Raw genomic sequence first — 13,606 nt, forward strand, 5'->3', positions numbered from 1 at the left:
AAAGGGTTGAAAAGCAAGGATGTTACTTTGAGGCCCAAGGCGAGCTTGACCCAACTATGGCATCTTCTCTTTTTTTTTTGGTGATCATGCTTGGTTTTCTTTATAGGAAACAAAGAAAACAGACAGTAATAATTTCAAATGCATTTTCTTTCTTCAATAATGCCATATGTGGTGCTTTTACTTGGATCCATTTAAAAGTTGATTTTGAAACAATTCAGTATTACACCCCCAGCTGATTTGATTTCTAATCTCTCCATTCCTTTGGGGTGACTGCCAACAGGGGACAGGCTCCACTGGATTCCAATTTGTGTTGCTGTCTATGTCCCTACAGCGATACAGAAAGTAGCTCCATTAGCTAAAGTGGCATGACCGTATTTGTCATGGAAATCAGGTGCCCGTTTCTGGTGGCTATGCCTTGCCAGTGCTTGCTGAATGCTTCCCATCTGAAGACGGCTTAGTGCGTTTTTGGCCAAGGGAAACATCACGAAGAAGTTCACAGGAGTGCGGCAACTGCGACGGCTGGCTCTCCAACCATGGTATTTTCCATGCCTCGTGTGGATGTAAAAGTTGGATACTGAAGAAGGAGGACTGAGGAAGATTGTGGTGCTGGTGAAGAATCTTGACAATACCACGGGCTGCCAAGAGGACAAACAAATCTGTCTTGGAAGAATGATAGCCAGAATGCTCCTTAGAGGCAAGGATGACAGAACTTTGGCTCATGGACTTTGACATGTTGGCAGGAGCGACCAGTTCCTGGAGAAGCCAATATGCTTGGTAAAATAGAGGGGCAGCGAAAAAGAGAAAGTCCCATGCCAAGAGGGACGGACACGCTGGCGGCACCAATGGGCTCAAACGTAAGAACAGTTGTGAGGACGGTGCAGGACCGGGTAGTGTTTTGTTCTGTTGTACATCAGGTCGCTATGAGTCGGCACTGACTTGATGACGCCTAACGACAACAGTCTCGTTAGCAGTCTCGTTCAACAAAAGGTCAAGGCAGAACAGTGATGTCTGAGGAAATCTACCGGTCCGATTAAGTTCAAGGCAGAGAGATCAGCTCAGAAGGTGCTAGTGATTTTTTTCATAAAAATTCCAAATAGCAGTCTTGGTAGATTTTCTTGAAGGACAAAGGATCATCATAGGGACTTATTAGGAAGAAGTTAAAAAAAACAATTGAAAACTGCTTGGATGAGAAGCAAAGGTCAGAGAAGTTGTATGGAGGAATTCCCTCCCCGTCACAACACACCTGATTATTCTTCGAGGCTAACAAGGGCTGTCCTATGACAATTTTGTTGGGAAACCTTACCCCACCCCTGCTATCCTACAATATTATATTCCCAATTTTCCCCCTAAGACCTCTTTTTGTGCCCTGAACTCAAAGAGCATTGAGAAGGAACGATTTCAGGATGCCCCAACTGCCATTTTGGATGTGGTATAACCTGAGTTCTTCTGGAAAGGCTTAGAGAGGTGGAGACGCCACGCTCAGGAGCTTCTAGACCTGGGTGGAGTGTGTTTGGCCCGGTTGACCACAGAAACAAAACCAGTGACACTCATATAGGTGTAGGAAAGAGCTTTGTATCAAGAAATAATTATCTGTCAAGAAAACATCCCAGGCCCATTCAACTCAAGTCTGATATCAGTCTATAAGTCCCTCTTCAAACTCATACAGCCACATGCAGTGATGTAAAGTGCAGGAAGATCACAGGTCAGTGGGTGGATCCAGTGTCGGTGGAAACATGGCAGGGCTCTGACAGCTCTCAGGGATGGCAAGCAGGAAGCCAAGGCAGAGAGAGAGGGAGTGGTTCCCTGAACTCTCCTTTATGAGAAGGCCACGCCCACAAGGAGCACCGTCATCCTGATGGACAGGTTGAATAGCATCTCTACACTTTCAGATCTCAAGTAGACATGAACTTATGTAACTCTCACATGGGGTATCTGTCTAGAAACAATGACTTCACATTTTGATACTGTTGAATAAATACAATTTTTTTAGCAGTTTGCTTTTGGACATGCCATCGTACTCTTGAAACCCTTTTGGAGAGACTTATGCAACCTCAACTTTCATATGCAGAAGCACCCAGATGAGACAGATTCCAACTACAGTGAACCCTCATTTATCGCGGTTAATCGGTTCTAGACCCTACCGTGATAAATGAAATTCCGCGAAGTAGGATTCCTTGTCATGATGCGCTTTGCATCATTCAACTCGAAATGGCGTGCAACCTCCATGATTTTCTTGCCATCTTTGATCATATCCAAAAGTTTTACCTTTTCCTGGATGGTGAACATCTTCCTCTGGCGCTTATTTTTATTGTCAGAAGGCTTAGAAGAAGCAGCTCGTTTAGGAGCCATCATAGGGCTTAGATAAAATTTCTTAAAAATCACAAACAATTACAGTACACTGTACAAAAGCAAAAATGCATCTGATACATGGCTCTGATATGTAGTGATGCAGACAGAAGCGTGTACAGTATGAGCCAATCAGTGGCAGTAATGACAGAGCATGGCTGTTACGCAAAAACCGCGATAGAGTGAAGCCGTGGAAGTCGAAGCGCGAAGTGGCGAGGGTTCACTGTACCTCGGACTTTAATACATTCACAGACCTCATCTATTGACACTCAGATACAACACACACACACACACACACACACACACACACACACACTCATTGCCATCTGACTCATAATGACCTTATAGGACAGGGTAGAAGCGTCCCTTGGGGGTTTCTGAGACTTTCAATCTTTACAGTAGCAGACAGCCTTGCCTTTCTACTGGTGAGTTGGAAACACGGATCTCGTGACTGGCAGCTTTATGCATCATCCACTAGGGTCCAGTAATTCGGCCATCAGAGAGGGCTTGCTTCGCTCACACATCTAAAAACACTCCACTTCACTGCCATGGAATGGGTGCTGTCCCTCTGAGGCAGGGTAGACCTGCTCTATGAGTTTTGAGACGGTAAATCTATAGGCGTAGAAAGCCCCTTTCTTCCGCGGAGTGGCTCGTGCTTTGGACCTGCTGATCCTCTGGTGAACAGTCTAACTTGGAACCACTATGTCGACCCCGGGGCTCCTTCTCTAACACACAGAGCCTCCTAACTGCTCCTCAGGTCTCCCACCAAGATAACAGATAAGGTTCCAGGCCTCTTTACCCCCTCCAAGGAGTGGTATCATAGGATTTGGCTACTGAAAGACATGTCTATCTTCTTTGGAAAGATGATCTAAAAAAACCCTCCCTGCCATCCAGTCGATACTGACTCATAGCAACCGCCTGTGGGTTTCCAAGACTGTAACCATCTCTCCCAAGGAGCTGCTGGTGGTTTTGACCTGTGGACCTTGCTGATCACAGCCCAGCAAGGAACCATACACCACCAGGGCTCCCTCTGAAAATGGGGTTGGAATCAACCTGAGAGCAACTAGCTTTATGTTGTTGTCTTGGATCCTCTCTATAGGCGCCCTGGTGGTCAAATGGTTCAGGAAGGCCTGGGCTGCAAACTGAAAGTTCAGCCGTTCGAACCTGCCATGCGTTCTGCTGGAGAAAAGACCTTGAGCTCGGCTCCCTTAACAATCAAACACTGTTATCAAGTGAATTCCAACTCTGACCCTCTAACCCACAGCCATCGGGTTGATTCCTGCTCATAGTGACCCTGTAGTGTATAGGGCTTCAGAGTGGATAAATCATCACCAGAGCAGATAGCCTCATCTTTCTCCCTCGGAGCGGCTGGTGGGTTTGAACCGTTGACCTTGCCGTTAGCAGCCAGCCTAATGCCCAGCCCAGAGCAGGACCCTAGGAAACCCTATAGGGTAGTTCTACTGCCAGAATTAACTGAAACAACTAACAAAAATCAACGAGTCAACCAGAGCCGAAGTAAAGCACTGATGAAGCACAATATTCCTCTGGTTCCTTGAGGTTTCCTCACCCCCCACTATCATGACCCCAGTGATGCTTCTCACTTCGGACTAGACCGGAGCATGTACAGATAAGAGATCAGAGCTCAGGACACACGGAATCCAGAAGCAGGAATGGGAGTAGCAATACCAGGAGGGTAGGGGGAACGTGGGGAGAGGAGGGGAGGAAAGGGGAACCACTGAGCATGATGGACACACAATCACACCCCCCTCCAGGGGGACGAACAACAGAAACCATGAGGGAAGGGAGACAGCAGTGGGTGTAAGGCATGAAAATAATAATTTATAATTTATCAAGGGGTCACGAGGGTGGGGGGGTAGAGGGAGGGACAAAAGAGGAGTTGATACCAAGGGCTTAATAGAAAGAAAATGTCTGGAAAATAAGGATGGCAACATATGTACAAATATGCCGGATACAATTGATGTATGAAGAGCCCCCAATAAAATGATCTTTTAATCAAACAAAAAACCCTGCTCTAGCCCCAGCATCCTCCAGGCCACAAGGTGGCGCTGTGAGCCTGTAGATGAGTGTTGCTGTGGGAGCTAATGTCAGGGTGGAGGAGTAGAGAGGGGAGAGGGTGCAGGGAGAAAGACTACTGTGAACCCACTTAATCCTCAACCCGAGGGAAACACTTGTGATCCTCCCTTACAGCTGAGGAAGCTGGGCCTTGGGGAGACGATGCAGGTGCTGAAGCTCACGTCCCGCAGAGGCAGTGAGCTTGGATGTCTCCTCTGCCTGCTGTGATGAGGAATGGCTGTGGGTGCGTTTGTGTGTGTGTGTGTGTGTGTGTGTGTGTGTGTGGGCTCTCACTGATGGAAATGACTGCGTGAAAATGACAGTACTGATACTTGTAACAACACGACATGGCAAACAACCAAACACCCCCACCCACACCCCCCACCCAAATAGCCCACTGTCATAGTCAATTCCACACGGCCCTCTCTGGGTGACGCAGACGGTGATCCGTTGAGCTTTCTTTTCTGACACATAGGAAGTGATTACATCACATTTCTACGATCAACACTTCTGATCTTGGGCTTTCCTGCTCGTGTGAGTGCGCTGGGAGTATGAGGGTAAAGGCAAAGCCCTGGCCACTTTGACGGACTTGAAGGGGGACTCTAGGAATGCCCTCTGTAACCAAAGGTCACCTGGGTTCCCTCGCTGTTCTGGTTACAATCAAGCAGCTGTCACCGGGGATGAAGGCGGTGGCAGCTGCTTCTCTGTGTCTAAGTGACTTAGATTCTGTAGGCAAGCGGGGGGTGCCTCTCTCCACCTGACCTCAGAATTTCAGAGAGCAACGTTTTTGATTAAAAAAAAATCATTTTCTTGGGGCTCTTAAGTCTATGACTTTGAGGAGAAGGTTTTCTGTTAGAGAGCAGCTCCATACTTTCATTAATCACAGAAGAGGATCTTTCTGACACTTTATAGCGACGGGGTGTCTGTGAGAGTTAGTAGTTCCCCCCAGCCTTTATTCTCCCTTCTTGGTGTTATCCAGATAATAGATAATTAAGAACAACCAATCACACACAGCTGGGTACCACTGTGTTAGTCTGGATACTTTAGAGAAACAAATCCACAGAAACTCATGTATAAGAGAGAGTTTTATATAAGTGCGCATCAAGAAAACATCCCAACCCAGTGCTGCCCAAGCCCACAAGTCCAACATTAACTCATTAACCCATATGTCTGACACCAATCCACAAAGTCCTCCTGCATCTCACAAAACACGCAATGAGACGCCAACTGCAGGAGGAAAGCCAAATCAGTGAATGTGTAAACATCTCATTGCTGGCAGGGGTCTCAACACAGCTGCTCCAGCACCCAGGGCTGCATCGGGGTAGCTCCATGTGGCTTCTCCTCAGGGATGTCTTGCAGCTAAAGTGAGCCTTGCCAGCTGAAGCAGGGAACTGGCTAAGGCAGCTGCACCCTGGTCCGACCATCAGAAAGCAAGAGACCGGAGAACTAGAAAGGCGAGGCTCACTGAGCCATTTATCCCTCTGCCCTTCAATTAACTCCACATGTATTCATTGGCCATGTTGGCACAATCAACTAACTACCTCACCCACCCTCTCCTTTGGCTCCCTACCCACCGTCCTGATGATGGGACCAGGTCTGGGATGGGCTTAGTGCCGCAGCGGGGAAATGAAAACCTGGCTTGGAGAGAGAAAGGCTCAGAAGAAAAAGAAATACATCAAAAGCCCTCTTCTCCCTTCCAGCCAGGGTTCAGTGCCTTCCCTAACTCCCCATGGAGTGGAAGGGAGGGGGCACAGCACCTGCTGTCTGCCTCCCACCCCCCACCCCCACATGGTTCTTCTCAGCACTGTGGGGCTGCAGAACCTGGGCAGGGCTGAGCTGGGTGGGGCTGAACCCCTGAAGAACTGTACCAGGAGGGAGGGAGGGAGGGAGAGGAAGCAGAGAGAAATGTGTGGAGACTACACTGGGCGTAGTGTCCTGGAGTGGGCACTAGGCATGGATGGGGACGAGACCGCTGAGTTAGAAGAGTCCGGTCCTCCGCTGCCAGGAGGCTCCGCAGGGTGGGAGTAAAGGTGAGGCTGAGTATTCTGAGGAGGAAGCTAGGGCTGTCCCAGGAGCAGTTAAAGTATCTGCTGACAGCCCCACACTGAGGATTCCTGCTCACAAGGGATGAGCCCACTGGCTCCGTGGACTTGGAGTGGAGTGGACTGGTTCCATGGGGTGGGGGCATCCCTGGCTGATGTGGAGTGGAAGAGGGAGAGGAGACCATGGGGCAGGATGGAGTGTTCCCCACCCTTTTGTGTTAGTGTGGGTGGATTAGAGAAACAAAAGTTACAGACACTCGTAGGTGTATAAGAAAGAGCTTTATAGAAAGAGTAACTGAATATTGAGAAAACATCTCAGCCCAGTCCAGATCAAGCCCATATGTCCAAGACCAATCTATAAAGTCCCCTTCAGACTTAGGAAACACATGCAATGATGTCAAATGAAGGATGATCGCAGGCCAGTGGGTGGAAGATCTTGTGGATCCAGTGGCCATGGAAGCATCTCAGCTCTGGCAGGGGTCTCCACGTGGCTTCTCCAGCTCCGAGGCTCTGGCTGGCATCAGCCTGTCTCCTGGCTCGTCAACATTGCAGGGAGTGAGCATGTGTCTGGCCTCCAGTGAGCTATTTATTTTCCTTAGCATCTCCAAATGAAGTCATCAAGCTAGGACCTGATTGACAGGCTAACCGACAGGCTGACCTCCACCCCTTCACTGGAAATCCTCTCAAATTGACAACAGGTGATATAACGACCACACCTTGTGAAGGCTGAATCTCTGGGGATGGGGAGGAGGCAGCTGTTCCACAGACCAGATGCAGGAGGTGGGATCAGAGTGGAGAGCGCACTGAGGTGGAGAGGCGGAGGGTGGGCTGGGAAGAGGCAGGGAGCGGCGCTGTACCCATATTCACTCAGAAGTTGAAGATCCCAAAGATGGACAGGTGGGAAGAGGGGGGAAGTAAGGGAGAGGGCTGGGTTGGTAGCTGTAGGAAGGAAGGGTGGAGGGGAGTTCACAGTCAGACCTTGGCCATCATTCCCGCCCCACGCCCCCCTTGGGTACTGAACCCTGTCAGCCCTTTTGTGGACCCTGGGAGCAGCACTCGTACCTGGCATTGCCATGGGGGTGAAGCGGCACTCCTTCTTACAGTAGAAGCCTTGGTCAGAGGCCATGACGATGGGGACAATAGGCACCCGGGCCTGGACTGCAAGGTGGAAGGCAGCAGAGAGCCTTTGTGGTTTCTTGATCCCTCTGGAAAAACCCAGACTCGCACGTCCTGGGTGAGCAGGTCTGAGCCACCTCAGACATGACATTGATGGCATCTCCTGTGCGCTTCTGGTCAATGGAGATGACTCCTGACGGCCAGCAGGCCAGGCCAGGCCGGCAGCTCTTGGTTGGCAATGGGCACACAGTGGCTGGGCAGCACCTCCTGAGTGGGTCGAGGACTGGGACTGCTGCTACCGCCATCCCGAGTAGCAATGTTTTCTAGTCACGAAGGAGCTGGCTCTATCTCTGTCTAGTTTAATGGATGGCAGGGTAGGCTTCTGTCTCTAGTCATGTAATGATGTAATTTGACAGCTTGTGAGCAGATGTAGTGATCTTCCACTTTGTGGTCTGATGTAGTCATCTTGCACTTTGTGGTCCGATGTAGTCGTCTTGCACTTTGTGGTCTGATGTAGTTATCGTTATCTTGAACTTTGTGGTCTGATGTAGTTATCCTCCATTTTCTGATCTGAAGTGGTCATCCTCTGTTTTCACACCATGGTGGCTTTTCTCATAAAGACTTGATCTTTGGGACCTAACTGTGTTCTTAAATGAGGAATGGATGTATATACTAGAGCTCTGCATCTGAGAAGGCTCCAGCTCCAGCTCTGATCTCTATTCCCCCTGTGCGACCTTGGAAAAGTCTCTCAACCTCTGTACACTATGGCTTCCTCCACCAAGAGAACCCTACGGATCACAGAGCACTGGTCAGTATAGTGCTGGAAGATGAAGCCCTTAGGTTGAAATACACTCACAACACGCAGTTGCCACATCAATAGACTTAAAGTATGATGGTGAAGATGGCACAGGAGGAAGCAATGCTTGCTCTGGTTGTCTTTGGGGTCCTGCCGAGCTGGCATCAATACAGTGAACCCTCGCCACTTCGCGCTTCGACTTCCGCGGCTTCACTCTATCTCGGTTTTTGCGTAACAGCGCATGCTCTGTCATTACTGCCACTGATTGGCTCATACTGTACATGCTTCTGTCTGCATCGCTACGTATCGGAGCTACGTATCATATGCATTTTTGCTTTTGTACAGTGTACTGTAATTGTTTGCGATTTTAAAGAAAATGTATAATAATACTGTATGTGAAATATGTAATACTGTAAACTAGATGCCATAAATAATATAATAAATAATAAATGATAATTGTAATGTCCAAAATGTTTTACTGTATTTTCCCTTTTTCGTTTAATAAATTGGGTAATACGAGTGTAATGGTGACTAAAGGGTGTTTTTTCATGTCCTCTATGCTCTTAACTACGAAAATATTTGATTTACAAATAAGGAATCCTACTTCGCGGAATTTCATTTATCACGGTAGGGTCTAGAACCGATTAACCACGATAAACGAGGGTTCACTGTACTCCTAATTATAGGTAAAGGCATACGTCACAGGAAGGGGTTGTACTACAGGCAATACAGTAATGGGAGGGGGATGATCTAGGAGTATACACGCAATAGGAAGGGGAGGGATTGGAGGTACACATGTGACAAGATGGGCGGATCCTAGATTCAGGATGGCAGCCTAACTTTGGATGTCACTGAGCAGGCTTGACCCCTTCTCTGGCTCTCCATGGAAACGATTACTATCCTTATCAGTAGGGTGTGAGCCCCACCTACAGTGGACCAGACAGTAGTCTGATGGCTGCATGCCTTCATTGAGAATATCTGTAAGCATCTGACCTCCCATTATGTACTGGCAAACAGCCTCTAATGTTTGGGCATAACTTTGTGGGAGACAAAACGGGGAAAGTCTTTTTATAGCTCACACCATGTGTGACCACTGTGCCATCAGGGCTCCTTAGACGCACAGACTAATGATAGTTAGCATTCACAGAGTCCTTCACGGGCTGAGAAGGGTACCATGGTTGTCAGTGGCTGTTTTTTCCAGAAGGCAATTACCAGCCCGTTTCCCTCCCACCCCCACCCCAATACCACTGGCTAGTTCTGAACCTACAGCCTTTGGTTCTGGATGGTGGCCCCTCAAACGATGCTCTGTGGCCTCCACCTATTCACCCGAAACAGCAGCATCGATTGAGGGGCCACCATCCAGAACAATCGCTAAGCCTGGATGGGTGGAAGCTTCAGGAAGCACACGTCTCCACTCCAACCTGCCTCTTGGAACCTCACCATGAATTGTTGGGCTCTTTTGCTGCAAGGTCAGTAATTTGAAACCACAGCCACACGGTGGGAGAAAAGCAGGGCTTTCTAGTCCTGTAAAGAGTTACAATTTTGGAAATTCACAGGGGCAGTTCTACCCTGCCCTATGGGGTCGCTATGAGTCAGCATGGACTCGATGGCAGTGAGCTGAGAAAGTTCTAAGAGCCTCTAATTCTAAATTCCTTGTCTGAGAATCCCCAAAGGTCCGCCGTATCTGAATCTGACTGATAATCGGCCTGTCTCTTCAGACCGTGCTCACAGAGCCCTTGCCACGTGGGCAGCAACTGGAGGTGGCAAGAGAACTGACGGGACTTGGAGGAGGCCAGGCCTGGAAGTGACAGAGAGAAACCATTTCTCACATCCATTGGCCAGAACGGAGTCACGTGGTTCAAGTCACCTGCAAAGGAGGCTGGGAAATGATGTGTAGCTGAAGGTCTGGGAAGGAGAGAAGCTAAGGTATTGGTGATGATTAGCAACGTCTGCTTCAACCCCACAAGAGAGGAAACTGAGACTCACAGGGGGCTTTAAGGCCTTCCCCTCCTTGGCAGCAATGGATAGCTGCTTTCATAGGGTTGCTGAGGCTGTAAATCTTTGTCCCCACCTTTCTCTCTCCCAGGGGCTGGTGCGTTTGAACTGTTGCCTTTTCAGTGAGCAGCCTAATACTTAACCTATTGTGCCAAAAGGGCTCTTTAGAGACCAGCAGGCCCCAAGTACCGTTGAAGAGTGGGTAGGGCCCATCATCTGACCTCAGGCTCTGGCTCCCAGAGGAATTCCTGAGGAGATTAAGGGTTTGTTGTCTATGGTGTTTATTTGCCCAGGCCCAGGAATGTGTACTGCAAAGAGGCCCTTGGCCCCTCTCAATATACTTTTGCTGGGTGAACTTGACCATAGTTTAAGCTCCAAATTACACCTCCTTCCAGGAGTGTCATAATATGGCTCTAAGCAGGTTGATATTACAAATGTTTAACACCTGGACAATCAGACTAGACGTCTATTATCTGAATCCTTCCACCCCCAAGTGTTGACCCTTTCGATGCTGGGTTATGAGGAGGTCGGGTGGTGTTGGGGTGGGCTAGAATCACACTTGACAATTATTGACTTGGTGCCTACTCTATACCTGGTACTCTAGCTGCTGAAAAAATAGGTGACAAAATGTGGACAGAAAGGGGAGAGAAAACACAAGGCTCCGGGCACAGTGAGCTTCTGTTAAGGGTGATAGGAAAAATCAGGGGTGACCGATGGTGACGATTCAACAACATGAGGCACATACTCAAGGTCAATGAACTGTACATGGGAAGGCGATTGAAATGGAAGAGATGGCATTGTTACCTATTGTGGCCCTTCTAGTCATTGGTCATTCCGGATAATTGTCAGTGAGTGGGTAAACAATGAGTGACTACAACTGAAAATGACCATAAATACTCCCCCCCCACAAAGGGTTGTTGTCCAGCTTTAATCAGATGGTCCGTGGAGGAGGCCTCTGGACTCAGCGGTGACTCTTAGGCCATGTGACCAAGGAGAACTGCCTCAATCGATTTTCTTGGCTGTCATCTCAAGAATAGATCGTCTTGACATGGCCTCATTGCTGTGCGAACCCTGCACTCTGTCCCTCACTCGCCGCAGACGGCCTGTCTCTCCACTTGCACGCCCGCTGGCCACCCCGCAGAAATGCTCCGATGACCTGCAGTCCTTCGTCAAGTGAGGCCAGTGTCCCGGGTACTGGCTCCTCACCTCACTCGGGCTTATGCCAAAGATGTAAAATTTGGTGCAGATGCCCGAGCCCTAATGTTTCAAGGCATAGATCTTTTAGCAGATGTTGTAGCCGTTACTATGGGGCCAAAGGGAAGAACAGTGATTACTGAGCAGAGTTGGGGAAGACCTAAAGTAACAAAAGACAGTGTCATGGTTGGAAAATCAATTGACTTAAAGGATAAATACAAGAATATTGGGGCCAAACTTGTCCAAGATGTTGCCAATAACACAAATGAAGAGGCCGGCGATGGTGCCACCACGGCCACTGTACTGGCACGCTCTATCACCAAGGAAGGCTTTGAGAAGATTAGCAAAGGTGCGAATCCAGTGGAAATCAGAAGAGGTGTGATAGTAGCTGTTGATGCTGTAATTGCTGGGCTTAAGAAGCAATCTAAACCTGTGACAACACCTGAAGAAATTGCTCAGGTGGCTGCAATTTCTGCAAACGAAGGCAAAGAAATTGGCACCGTCATTTCTGATGCAATGAAAAAGGTTGGAAGAAAGGGTGTCATCACTGTAAAGGATGGAAAACCATTGAATGATGAATTAGAAATGATTGAAGGAATGAAGTTTGACCGAGGGTATACTTCTCCATATTTTATGAATACAGCCAAAGGTCAAAACTGTGAATTCCAGGATGCCTATGTTCCATTAAGTGAAAAGAAAATTTCTAGCATCCAGTCCATTGTACCTGCTCTTGAAATTGCCAATGCTCACCGTAAGCCTTTGGTCATAATTGCTGAAGATGTTGATGGAGAAGCTCTAAGCACCCTCGTATTGAATAGGCTAAAAGTTGGTCTTCGGGTTGCAGCAGTCAGAGCCCCAGGCTTTGGTGATAATAGAAAGAAACAGCTTAAGGACGTGGCCATTGCTACTGCTGGTGCAGTCTTTGGAGAAAAGGGATTGACCTTGACTCTTGAAGCCGTTCAGCCTCACGACTTAGGAAAAGTTGGAGAGGTCATTGTGACCAAAGATGATGCCATCCTCTCGAAAGGAAAAGGTGACAAGGCTCACATTGAAAAGCGTGCTCAAGAAATCATTGAGCAGTTGGAGGTCACAGCTAGTGACTCTGAAAAGGAAAAACTGGATGAACGTCTGGCAAAACTTTCAGATGGAGCGGCTGTGCTAAAGGTCGGTGGGACAAGTGACGTGGAAGTGAATGAGAAGAAAGACCGTTACTGACGCTCTCAATGCAACACGAGCTGCTGTGGAAGAAGGCATTGTTCTTGGAGGTGGCTCTGCTCTGCTTCGGTGCGTTCCGGCCTTGAACTCTTTAACTCCAGCAAATGAAGATCAAAAAATTGGTGTTGAGATTATGAAACGAACTCTCAAAATTCCTGTAATGACCATTGCTAGGAAGGCAGGTGTTGTAGGATCATGGAGAGTTGAGAAAAAATTCAGAGTTCCTCAGAAGTTGGCGATGATGCTGCGATCGGAGAATTTGTGAATGTGGTAGAAAAAGGAATCATTGATCCAACCAAGGTGGTAAGAACTGCGTTGTTGGACGCTGCTGGAGTGGCCTCTCTGTTGAACACAGCATAAGTTGTCGTCACAGAAATCCCTAAAGAAGAGAAGGACCCTGGCATGGGTGGCATGGGTGGCATGGGCTGGGGCCTGGGAGGCATGGGAGGTGGCATGTTCTAATTGTGAGACTAGTGCTTTGCCATTTCTCAATGAACTGTGACAAGGAAGCTCCAGGCAGTGTTCCCTATCCAAACCTTCAGAGAAGTCAGTTCAGAAGAAAATGAAGAAAAGGCTGGCTGTTGTTTTGAGAAAATCCCTATCACCGTCAGTAGCTGGTTTCAGTTGACAATATAGAATGGTATACTGCTGGCCTGTCCATGCCTAGAGATAATTTATTTTGTACTTTTGAATAAAAAGACATTTGTACATTCCTGATACTGGGTGTAAGAGCAATGTACAGTGAACCCTCGCCACTTCGCGCTTCGACTTCCGCAGCTTCACTCTATCGCGGTTTTTGCGTAACAGCGCATGCTCTGTCATTACTGCC

At 48.2% G+C, this 13,606-nt stretch overlaps 2 pseudogenes; one reads left to right on the forward strand and one right to left on the reverse strand.

Moving 5' to 3' along the window:
* Positions 1–244: 244 nt before the first annotated feature.
* On the reverse strand, positions 245–482 carry LOC101649313 (annotated as a pseudogene).
* An 11,029-nt stretch (positions 483–11,511) lies between these two features.
* Positions 11,512–13,239, forward strand: LOC101648997 (annotated as a pseudogene).
* The last annotated feature ends 367 nt before the right edge of the window (positions 13,240–13,606 follow it).

Source organism: Echinops telfairi, unplaced genomic scaffold, assembly GCF_000313985.2.
Source record: "Echinops telfairi isolate 266 unplaced genomic scaffold, ASM31398v2 ScPeMD7_655;HRSCAF=1070, whole genome shotgun sequence".
In the NCBI taxonomy this organism is placed as follows: Eukaryota; Metazoa; Chordata; class Mammalia; order Afrosoricida; family Tenrecidae; genus Echinops; species Echinops telfairi.